The 12,198-nt window shown below is 41.4% G+C and overlaps 1 protein-coding gene across 1 annotated transcript in view; it reads left to right on the top strand.

Annotated features, from left to right (window-relative positions):
- LOC126198597 (odorant receptor coreceptor-like) overlaps window positions 1-12,198 on the top strand; it is a 247,733-nt gene that overhangs the window by 169,179 nt on the left and 66,356 nt on the right. The gene's annotated exons all lie outside the window — the stretch shown is intronic.

Genomic DNA, 12,198 nt, shown 5'->3' with positions numbered 1-12,198 from the left:
ATCATAATCTGACAGACCATTCTTCACACGAAAAGTTTTTATTTGATTAAATTTATTTTGGTGAGTAAAAACATTATCTATTACTGTGGTGCTTTCCTGTACCCTCCCAAGTAGAAAAATCAATAACTGACGTTAAATTGAAAGAACCAAGTAATACTACAAGGACAAGCCTTCTATCTGACTCTTTCAGAAAATCTACACTGAAATTCCCACAAATAATAATCCAAGTTTTTCAAAAGTAGGTGAAAATTTCCCAATGGGGACCTATACACAGATAAAATTATAAAAGTATCATTATTTAGTTTAAGCTCACAAGCACTTGCTTCTATATGTTGGTCTACACAAAATTCTTTAGTTTCCAAATTTTTCACACTATGACAGATTTTAACATTTATGTATATTATCTTGACTACAAACCCGCTATTGGTTCTTAAAGAAATGTCAATCACAATACTATTTTTTTTATTCATAGTATTTCAGCTACATCATCACTAAAATGTATTGAAAACCTTTAGTGATGTGTTACAAGTTTTTCTTGATTAAGGACTGATCTGATGCTGAAACTTCCTGGCAGATTAAAACTGTGTGTCCATACTTGGGACCGTTGCCTTTCATGGGCATGTGCTCTACCAACTGAGTTACCCAAGCATAACTCATGACTCGTCCTCATTGCTTTACTTCTGTCAGTATCTTGTCCCCTACCTTCCAAAAATAACAGAACCTCTCCTGTGAAACTTGCACAACTAGTACTCCCAGAAGAAAGGATATTGGGAAGATATGGTTTAACCACAGCCTGAGGGTTGTTTCCTGAATTAAATATTCACTCTGTGTGGAGTGGCAGATTAAAACTGTGTACTGGACCAAGACTAGAATTCAGGACCTTTGACAAGGTACTGGTGGAAGTAAAGCACATGCCTGTAAAAGGCAAAGTTCCCTAGTTCTATCCTTGGTCTGGCACACAGTTTTAATTTGCCAGGAAGTTCCATATCAGCACACGCTCCACTGACCTAATGCTTTTTACAAATGACTGTTACTCAGACAGCAAAATACTCACTTTTACACTTCATGTTATTGCAATGTTAATAAGGGCCTCTCTGTTCCTACTTTTAGTGAGAAAGTCAATGTTAACCTCCACAGATTCTCAAATCAGTTTTATCATGGTAAAATCCCCTACTGTTGTAAAAAATATTTATTTTGGAAAGCACAACCCATTTCAGGACTTGTGTCCCATCTTCAAGTGCTTCTGAAAAACTATAAATCAATAATAGTACTTATCCACATTGCTGATGTAAGAAAAGCTAAAGAGAACCAACAGAAATTCTTAGGAAAAAAACCTGTACATAAATTAAAATGTGAGTCCATAAATGATGCATAACTGAGATTAAAACATGTTAAACTATGTTAAAATAGTGCACCCCTGGTACATGGCATGAAACAGAATATCCTCTGCCAGAAAGCCTCTCACAGAGGAGAACCTACATAAAAGGACAAAGGTCCCCAAATTAAAAAAGAGAAACCACCATTAAATGGAATCAAATCTAAAGTATTAACAGCCCAACATCCAAAATCCTCATTACAAAACTTGTAGTGCTCGGGGCTTAAGGGCGAACCACACCTGGAGCTGTATGAAGGTTGATAGGTGGTCTTTCAAAAAGTGAAACTTAAAAAAAGGGGGTGTTATATAGACTGTGCACCTGCAGGCATGTACGAAAACACAATGTAACCCTCTGAGTAAAGTTTGTAACTCAGCAATGCTCCATATGCACCAATCTGACCTGTACCATGCACAACTCAAAGCTTAAATGCCAGTGGGAGTGGCCATGTACCCATAATGTGAGTGAGTGGACTGCTCATGCCATCAGATGGTCAGAATTTTAATTAATGTGACCACCATCAACAAGTTAAGAAACCACAAACTAACATCTGCTGCTGTGAAAGTAGCTTCTCTCATGTGCCAGTGAAGCACTAATTACAGAATACCTCATTTGCACATGAATTCATTGCAAACTAACCAGCAGGATCAAACCAAACTAAAGTGACTTAATTCCTGTAATGTCACTCAAGAATTCAAAGCATGCTTAGAGAGCATAGTCCCACACTGTTACTGATTTGTACCTCTAAACGCTATGGAACAATCAGTGCAAATAAAAAGAAATCTATAAAATATTTAGTCCACCAGCAATTATATGAGAAGCAGCTATGCTAGAGTTATATTGATCACTTTAAGAATAGCCATTACAATAAAAAGCAAAATGAAAGATTTTTAAGGAACATTGGTCACAGTTGCACTGACAACATCAATAAAATTTAAAACTGAACCAAAATAATAATAATCACTAATAACAATCAAAGCAATGAAAAACATAGTAACCCTCAATAAGGGTGCCCATAAACATGCTGTAATCCAAAGGCTCAAAACCAATGCAACTGACTGAACATCTAGCATGCAGAACCAAGAGCATAGTGCAGTGTGAAGGCCAGGTCAGAGTTGGTCAATGTCGGCATAAGAACTGATGGGTCTGGACTATCACTGCCGGCAAGTAAACACCTGCATTAGCAGTTATGCTCATCTATGTTCCAAGCACTTCATTAGCAATAGCTTGCCACACTAATCTGCAGCAAGACCCACACCAGCTCATCTGTGTCCACCTCAATGTCAGCTTGCAGGGATACTGAATCCCTTCCCTCTAAAAAGCCCATATAGAGCCAAACATTGCCATGTTCCTGCCACAACCTCTGCTGCAAAACTGTAGAGGAAGGGAGATTCCATGCCAACAGGTCTATCAATGGAGTAGGCAACACCAACGCAGCAGACTCTACTGGAATGGTGAAAAATTGCAGAGGTAGGCATAATGGCTGGTTTACCAGCATCAGTGGGGATGAGGATACATACTAGAGTGAGCAGAGAAAGGAAGGCACTGACTTCAAGTCCATATGCTCCACATCAGGAGTCAGGGGAGTGATCGTCATCGCACCCTATTCCATGGGTTGAATGTAGGACAGAAGAGGCATTGTGGGTGGTTGTGGGTGCGCACGTGGTGTTGTGGGTCCAAAGATCACAGACATAACTGATTCAAATGATGGGTCAGATGCTCCTGACTGACAAAATCCACCATAAACAAATGCTGATTTTTGTGGCCCACCACTACACACAGCATCCAATTCCACTGCTGTGATGGTCCATGGTATGCAACTCACATGAAGAAAATGTATTAGGGGCTGTCATCACACAAAGCCAGATCCGCATGGTTACTTGTGTCAGAGAGGTACCTTAATTACATTTGAATCAGGATTCAGACACTCTCTTATAAAAGGAGTTAAATTAACAGAAGAGTCCCACTAAATGCTCAAGAATTCACAGGAAAGAGCCTATATCATCAGCATATTAGATGATTGAGTAATAAGGCAAAGAGCTTCTTATCTGTTTTTGAAAATTTAGAGAGCTCTGAAAAGATAGACATCCTACACCTAAATGAGTACCACATAACCAGACAGTATAGCATCTTACTCATGTATAACTAATATGGGAAGGAGAGGAGTTGTTACATATATTAAGGCAGAACACAAGTTCAAGAATGTTGAGACGAGCAGATTTAGTACTGAACAGCACATAGATGTGTATGCTTGTGAATTAATACTGCAAAAATGGGTAAACAGGTCCCCACTGGGAAATTTTGTAGTCTTTATGAGGGATGTGGATTTGTAGCGACATCGTACGTCTGCCGAAACAGATGTCAGTTAATCAGCTGATTGGCCGGTGCATGTCAACAGAGTTGGCGCACTGACTGCCAGGAGCACTATGATATGCTTTCTCTTTGCCGCAGTGTGCGCTCCATGAACTTAATAATTTGCTTTGACTTTTAGGCTCCATGAATTTAATAATGTGCTTTGATGTTTTAATATTCTTGTTACTGTTACTGTTTCCTCAATTAGTTACCAAAAAATTGGTAATATTTGTGGCACTGGAAATGTTTTGTAATGTTTTTCCTGCTGTTATGTGAGCATCTTCTTGTCCAAATAAAGTGTTGGACAAAATTATACGTCATGCGTATCTTATTCTCACTGCAAACAAGAATATGATAGCGAGATCGCAAGTACAACACTCTCAGCTTGTGACAGTGGTGATCATAACATGATCGCAGCTAGAGAGAGAATAAACCAGCAGCACAAATGGCTAGCAGTGAACATCAAGAATTGGAAACTGCTGCGGGGATTGACCTGCCAACCATATCAAGACTGGCCATGCGGCTACTGCTGTTTTGGCCCCACAACCCAGCGTTATGGTTTGCACAGGTAAAAGCAAGTTTCCTCTGGGCCGGAGTGACCACTGACTCCACTAAGTTTGCACTGGTTGGCAATCAGCTGGACTTCTGCTACGCAGCTGAGTTTCAAGATATTATAACTTCACCTCCAAATATGGAAGCATATGCGAAGTTAAAGACTGAATTAATTTGAAGAATGTCTGCTTTGCAGGAAGAATGAGTGCGGCAGGTTGTCACACAAGAGGATGTCAATGACACGAAACCATCACAATACCTTTATCATTTAAGAAGCAAGGTTGACACGCGCATGGTGCCCAATACATTACTATGCACGTTGTGGAGCAGCGATCTGCCGGCACAGGAGAAGGCCATTATAGCATCACAAATGGATATGTCACTAGATGCCACTGCGGACATGGTGGATTGAATTCAAGACACCATCATACCAACCTCCTGCCCTGAAATTATGACAGCATGTAATAGCACCTCGGTGGTAATGCGGGCGGATTACAACAGTCTTGTGAGCAAGATCGATGTGCTGAGTAAGCAGATGGGTGAAATACTCTCCGCCAGGTACACTAGAGGATGATTCTGCAGAAGATCTACAAGTCGTTCCTCAGCGAACTTCGCTGTGGCCGAAGATTCAACCTGAGCAGACGTGTTGGTACCACAGGAAATTCAGAGAGCAGGCGCACAAGTGTACTTTGCCGTGTACCTTTCTCAGTTGTAAGCGACAGGCAGAAGTAACTGCTCCAGACTGTCGGTCGTCATCCTTGTGTCTCTTTATCACAGATCACAAGACAGGGCGCAAGTTTTTGGTGGATATGGGTTCTGACTTAAGTATTTTGCCATGGACCCAGTTACACAAGTATTGGCCACACACCTCGTTTTGCCTTTCTGCGGATAATAATTAAACCATTGCGACGTATGGAATGCAGCACATCATGTTGGACCTGGGATTACATCATGCCTTGAAGTGGAATTTCACTGTGGCAGACATAACCGAGCCTATAATCACAGCAGATTTCTTACCACATTATCGACTGCTGCCAGACGTTGCCAACACCCGCCTAAAAGACAACGTCATGGGACTATCTGCTGATGGATTCCGATGTATCTTGGCAGTACACAATGCCAAACTGATCCAGTTGAAGAGCGATGAGTATACCATAGTTTTAGAGTTGTTCCCATCTATCACAAGGCCTCCTGGGGCCCACAAAAGGTATGTCACAACACTGTACATTATATCAATACTACCGCAGGCCCTCCGATTTCGTGTAGACCCAGGCGTCTTCCTCCTGATCGATACACTGTGGCCAAGGAGGAATTTAATATAATGTTGAAGGAAGGCCTCATTTGCCCATCTAGTGGGCCTTGATCGTCACCCCTCCATTTAGAAAAGAACGGTGTATGGCATCCTTGTGGTGATTACCGAGCCTTGAATGCTAGGACAATACCGGTTCGGTACCCTGTTGGTGTCTTGAAAGATTATAATTATGCATTAAATGAAAAAAAGATGTTTAGCGTATTAGATTGCACAAAGGCTTATACACAGATTCCTGTTGCCAAAAGAGACATTCCGAAAATGGCCATTATAAGGCCATTTGGTCTGTTCAAAAGCCTGTTTATGACATTCGGATTGAGAAATGCTGGGAAAGATTTATAGATTCCATTTTGCAAGGCTTTCAGTGTTGTTTTGCATATCTTGATGATACACTCATCTTTTCAGCAACCCAAGAAGGACACAAACAGTACCTGCTTGGGGTATTTAAATGCCTTGATGAATACAGAGTAGTGTTGAACAACTCAAAGTGTGTTTTTGGTCAAACAGAGGTTACCTTTTTAGGCCATCGGATTTCTTCAAGGGGATCACTGCCATTACCAGAAAAAGTAGAGGCTATATTGAATATTCCATAGCCAGAAACTACTAAAGAACTGTGACGATTCTTGGGAGTCCTTAATTTCCACCAACATCACCTACGTCATGCGGCAGAACTTCAAGAGGCTCTTACCACAGCTTTAGCGGGTCCCAAGGTTAAACACCAAATGCCAGTATTGTGGACAGTCGATGAAAACTGCGTTCAAAGTGGCCACGAAAAGTATAGCAGATGCAGCCCTTATTGCACATCCGGCTTTGGGAGCACCTCTCTTGCTGGTAGTAGATGCTAACCAGATGGCAGTCGGCGCTGCCTTGCAACAGTATGTACATGGAACCTGACAGCCTCTCGCATTCTTTTCACAACAGTTATCTCCTGCGCAGCAACAATGGAGCACATACGACTGCGAATTGTTGGTGGTTTATGAGTCCATTAAATATTTCTGTACACAATTGGAAGCTAGAGTTTTTGTCCTTTTTACAGACCATAAACCCCTCACCTATGCCTTTTGGCAAAATAAGGACAAATGTTCATCGAGACAATATAATCAACTGGAGTTCATCGCACAATTCAGTACTGATGTATGGTATATATCGGGAATTGACACTGTCATTGCCAACTGTCTATCCTGGGCGAGCAGTATCATGAAGACTGTGGATTTCGCACAGCTAGCCGAAGCATAGGAGTCTGACCTGTAACTTCGAGATTGTTTACAAGATGCCACGTCTGGCCTTCAACTTCAGCCAGTCGACATTCCAGCTACAAACAGAAAGCTATATTGTGTTGTTTCAACGGGGAAAACTTGTCTGTTCGTTCCTATGGTGCTATGCAAGCAGGCCTTCGAAAGTCTACATAATGTGTGTCTCCCCAGTGTAAAGATAACAATTAGACTAATAGCTAGCCGTTTTTTGTGACCTGGAATATAAAAAGACTGTCACATATGGGCTCATGGATGCGTACAGTGCATCACAGCAAGATTTCTCGTCATGTCTCTGCGCCAGTGGGCAATTTCCAGACACAACAGCACGGTTTGCTCGTATTCATATTGATGTTGTAAGTCTGCTGCCCCCTTCAGAAGGGCAACATTATCTACTGACAATAACAGACTGATTCACGTGCTGGCCAGAAGCCATTCCGGTAGATAACATTTCTACCAAGATGCTAGCCACTGCATTTGTGCCACACTGGATAGCCCAGTTTGGTTGTCCACTTCTTATAACCACAGACAGAGTGCAGCAGTTTGAATCTGACCTATTTGCCCAACTAAGTAAATTTTGTGGCACATTGCATCACACAACAACAAGTTACCATCCTGCTAGTAACAGCATATTGAATGCTGGCACTGATCGCTTAAAGCGGCCTTAATGTGCCATGAATCACAATGGACCTCTGCCTCACCACTGGCTTTGCTTGGCCTACATAACATGTATAAACCAGATCTAGAAGCCTCACGGGCACAACTGGTATATGGAGAAGTCCTACGGCTTCCCGGAGAGTTTGTGGACCCACATGCAAGTTCTCTGGACGATGTTAGTGCACCTGTATTTGTCACCCACCTCAGAGACAGGCTGATGCAGATCTGACCGCAACAAGCATGATGCCATGGTACATTGCAAACATTCATACCCCAAGAGTTACGATCCTGTAGACATGTAATTTTGCGAGTAGAGGGTGTCAAACCACCACTCACACCGCCATATACTGGTCCGCATCGTATTGTCATTAAGGGTGACAAAACATTTGATATCATCATCAATGGACAAGATGAATACTGTTTCCATTGTTAGAGTGAAACCCTACTAGACTCTTCACATTCACATCTGCAACACAATCAGGTGAAACCTCCACCTGCCAACTGGCAACCTCCACCAGCACCATCACAAGCTCTACTTGAACGGCAAACGCGTTCCAAATGATGGGTACATTTCCCGGAACACTTCAGGGACGTCACTTCTGGCATCATCCAAGGATGGTGCTCTACTTTCCTGAAGGGGGCTGGTGTAGTAACATTGGGTGTCCGCTGAAAGAGATGTCAGTTAATCAGTTGCTCGTCAGCGCATGTCAACAGGGTTCGCACACTGACTGCCAGGAGCGCTGTGAGATGCTTTCTCCTTGCCTCAGCGTGCGCTCCCTAGAACTTAATTTGCTTTGACTTTTAGGCTCCATGAATTTAATAATTTGATTTGACTTTTTAGTATTCTTGTTACTGTTACTGTTTCCTCACTTAGTTACCAAAAAACTCATAATATTCGTGCCACTGGAAATGTTTCATAATGTTTTTCCTGCTGTTATGTGAACTAAAAAAAAAAATAACTTCTTGAATAAATAAAGTGTTGGACAGAATTATATGTCATGCGTATCTTATTCTCGTTGTGAACAAGAACACGATAGCAAGATTGCAAGTACAACAGTCCCAGCTTGTGACAGATTTCTTACTACATTGTCATACAAAAGCAAACAGCTATAATCTTTGGTGAATCCAATGTAGGTTTTCTGCAGGAAGCTTATAGAAAAAAGATCTGGAAACCTCATCTGGACCCTACAATTTCAAGATAAAGAGAGTACGACCCTAACTGATAATGTTTTCTTCGATGAAACTGAGAGCATGAAAATAACTGCGTAGCACACTGGACTCGCATTTGGGAGGACGACTGTTCAAACACCCATACGACCATCCTGATTTAGGTTTTCCGTGATTTCCCTAAATCACTCCAGGCAAATGCTGGGATGGTTCCTTTGAAAGGGCACAGACAACTTCCTTCCCCATCCTTCCCTAATCCGATGAGACCAATGACGTCGCTGTTTGGTCTCTTCCCCCAAACAATTCAATCCAAAATAACTGCATACCCAGAAACATATGCTCTCTATGATCATGATGCATAGTTAGCTAGGATAAATAAGACAGTGTCTTGCAGTACTAATACTCCTCACTGGAAATTAAAATAATTAGCAACTCCAGAACAAATGTTTTTAAGAACTGTGAAAAGGAGGTGGCTTGGGCTGAAATTTATAATGAACAAATACTGAAATAAAATTTAATCTGTTCCATGATAAATTTGTATCATTATTTGAAAATAACTTTCTACATAAGCTAATAAGAAATGACATTAAACAGCCATGTAAAAAATCACGGATTACTAGGAGGATTAAAGTATCTTCTGAAAGGAAAAGGGAAATGTATCTGTTGGCAAGAACAAGTATAGATATTGCAGTAGTTGCATATTACAGAAACTACGCAGAATTGCAGTGATAAGTTATTAAAAAAATTAAGTAACTTGCATGGTATGACAACGGTCTTAAGGCTATGTGGAATATAGCGAAACAAGAGAACAAACAACCAGACAAAGAACAGGATAACATTACTACTGAATTAAATGGAAGTGCTTTAAATGATGAGTCACAAGCAGCAAATTTATTTAATAATCACTCCATAAATATAGCAGAAAATATAGGGACAAACAGTTCAAGAGAAAAATCACAGCAGTTTGTTGAAAAAGCAACTCTCATCAAATTCAGTCATATAAATGTGAGGACCTCCTCATATGGATCAACTGGAATGAAAAGTACATCTAACCTATCACCAAATTAAGAAAATTAAATATTCACTCAAAAATAAAAGCTCATCTGGATTTGATAGTGTTTCCAACAGAACACTAAAGATTTGCTCTCAAATAATATGTAATGCATCACCAATTCAAGGTATTTTCCAGAGAGATTGGAATGTGCCATCATTAAACCCCTCTATAAGAAAGTTGATAAGAGAGATGTCAATAACTTCTGATCTGTTTCACTACTGACAGAATTTTCCAAAATCTTTGAGAAATTAAATATTCAGTATATTGGATTTACAAATTAAGTTGTGATTTGAATGTATATTCACTTGTTCCTCAACATCATGATCTACCATGCAAATCATCAGTGGAACATTTAACTAACTAACTAACCCAAGTTGCAACAAATCAACTTATAATGTGGCTTGGGCTGTTGCAAAGGTTTTGCTGGATTGCACCTATTAACTGCTGTCAACCAGTATGTAGGCTAGTTGGAAAACTAGACAGTGCATCATGATGAGGGATGTCTACACATGTAATTTCATGTCATGGCTGGTAGTGATCAAGGGAACTCTGATGTATGACAGTACATCACAGATATCCAGCATTCTCATGCATTACCTCTCTTCCGATAGTATTGTGGTGTCTTTTTCAACAGGACAATGCTAGTCCACAAATGGCATGTATCTCTATGAAATGTCTGCATGGCACTGAAGTACTCTTATGGCTGGCAAGATCCCAGATCTGTCCCTGACAGAACATGTGGGAGTCCAGCTCGGACATCAACTCTGTTTCAGTGCCATTATCAAAGATATTGAGGACCACTTCCAACTGTTATGGGCCATCTTGCCTCAGGAGAGGATACAAAGACTTTATCACACCCTGTCAGCCAAATCATTGAATGCATCCAGGCCAGAGATGGTGCATCATCATATTATTAAGTAGGCTCAGACAGCTAAGTTCTTATGAATTGATTTTGTAATCAATGAAATAACATCACACGCACTCTAAATGCAGTAAGTTTCATTTCCTTTCCTCCTCCTTTCCCATGGGGTGCTTCAGTTTTTTGTAAGGCAGTATAATTTTGATCCTAAAGGTCTGGGACATACAGTATATTTTAAGCTGTTTTTTATGAGATAAATTTATTGATTTTTACCTGTATATCTTCTTCAACGCATACCGATTTCTAGTACATCCTTCAAACACCAAACCCATTACCTCATTCCTCATAAATGTAATTAATTTTATCCTAACCCCAAACTACTACTCCTCTGAAGGGAAGGTATACAAACAAATCTGCGGCACTGCCAAGGGAACCCATTACACCCACCTATACCAATTTGCTTATGGGACATCTAACAGAGACCTTCCTAGCTCCCAAAATGCCAAACACCTAGGCTGGTTCAGGTGCATTGTATATATTTTCATGATATGGACTCATGGCCAAGACAACCTATCTTCATTCCTTCACAACCTCAGCACCTTCTCTCCCATCTGTTTCACCTGGTCCTCCTCAACCCAATATGCCACCCACCTCGACATTGACCTCCTCCTCTCTGATGGTTCTATCAACACCTCTGTCCACATTAAACCCACTAACCACCAACAGTACCTGCATTTTGACAGTTGTCATCTTTATCAAACCAAAAATCTGTCCCATACACCCTGACCACCCGGGAACAGCATATTTGCAGTGATAAGAACTCCTTTGCCCAGTATGCTGAGGGTCTCACCAAGGCCTCCACAGACGGGCACAATCCCCCAGACCTAATCCACAAACAGATCTCCTCTGCTATTTCCCCCTCACACCCCAAATCCTCCCACCCCCCTCAAGAACCAGCCACAAACGAGTGTCCTCTTTGCTACCCAATACCCTGGACTGTAACAACTGAACCACATCCCTTTGCCTAGACTTTGGTCACCTATCATGGCCTGAAATGTGGGACATACTTCCTGAGATAATTCCCACTCCTAAAGTGGTGTTCCATGCCCACCCAACCTCCATAATATACCAGTCCATCCCTGTGCCATACCAATAACAAACCCTTGCCACAAGGATCATATCCCTGAGGAAGACCCACATGCAAGACCTGCCCGATCCATCTGCCCAGTACCTGCTGATCCAGTCCTGTTACAGGTTTATCTGACCACATCAGGAGCCAGACCACTCGTGAAAGCAGCCTTGTCATATACCAGCTCTGCTGCAATCATTGGTATGACCACCAACTAACTGTTCACCAGGATGAACAGTCACCACCAATCTGTGGCCAAGAGCAAAGTAGACCACCCTATGATTCAATATGCAGCCAAACCACTTGATTTCAATGGCTGCTTCATTACCCAAGGTATCTGATCCTCCCCTCCACCATCAGCTTTTCTGAACTGCACAGATCAGAGTTATCCAAATTCCACGTTCTCTGCTCCCATAACTATCCCACCCTCAATCTACAGTAACATGTCGTCTCACACCCTCCACTCAACAGTTACCACCCTCTCTGTCCAGTCACA

The sequence above is a fragment of the Schistocerca nitens genome, chromosome 8, assembly GCF_023898315.1.
Source record: "Schistocerca nitens isolate TAMUIC-IGC-003100 chromosome 8, iqSchNite1.1, whole genome shotgun sequence".
NCBI lineage: Eukaryota > Metazoa > Arthropoda > Insecta > Orthoptera > Acrididae > Schistocerca > Schistocerca nitens.
This window is presented reverse-complemented; position numbering and strand designations above follow the sequence as displayed.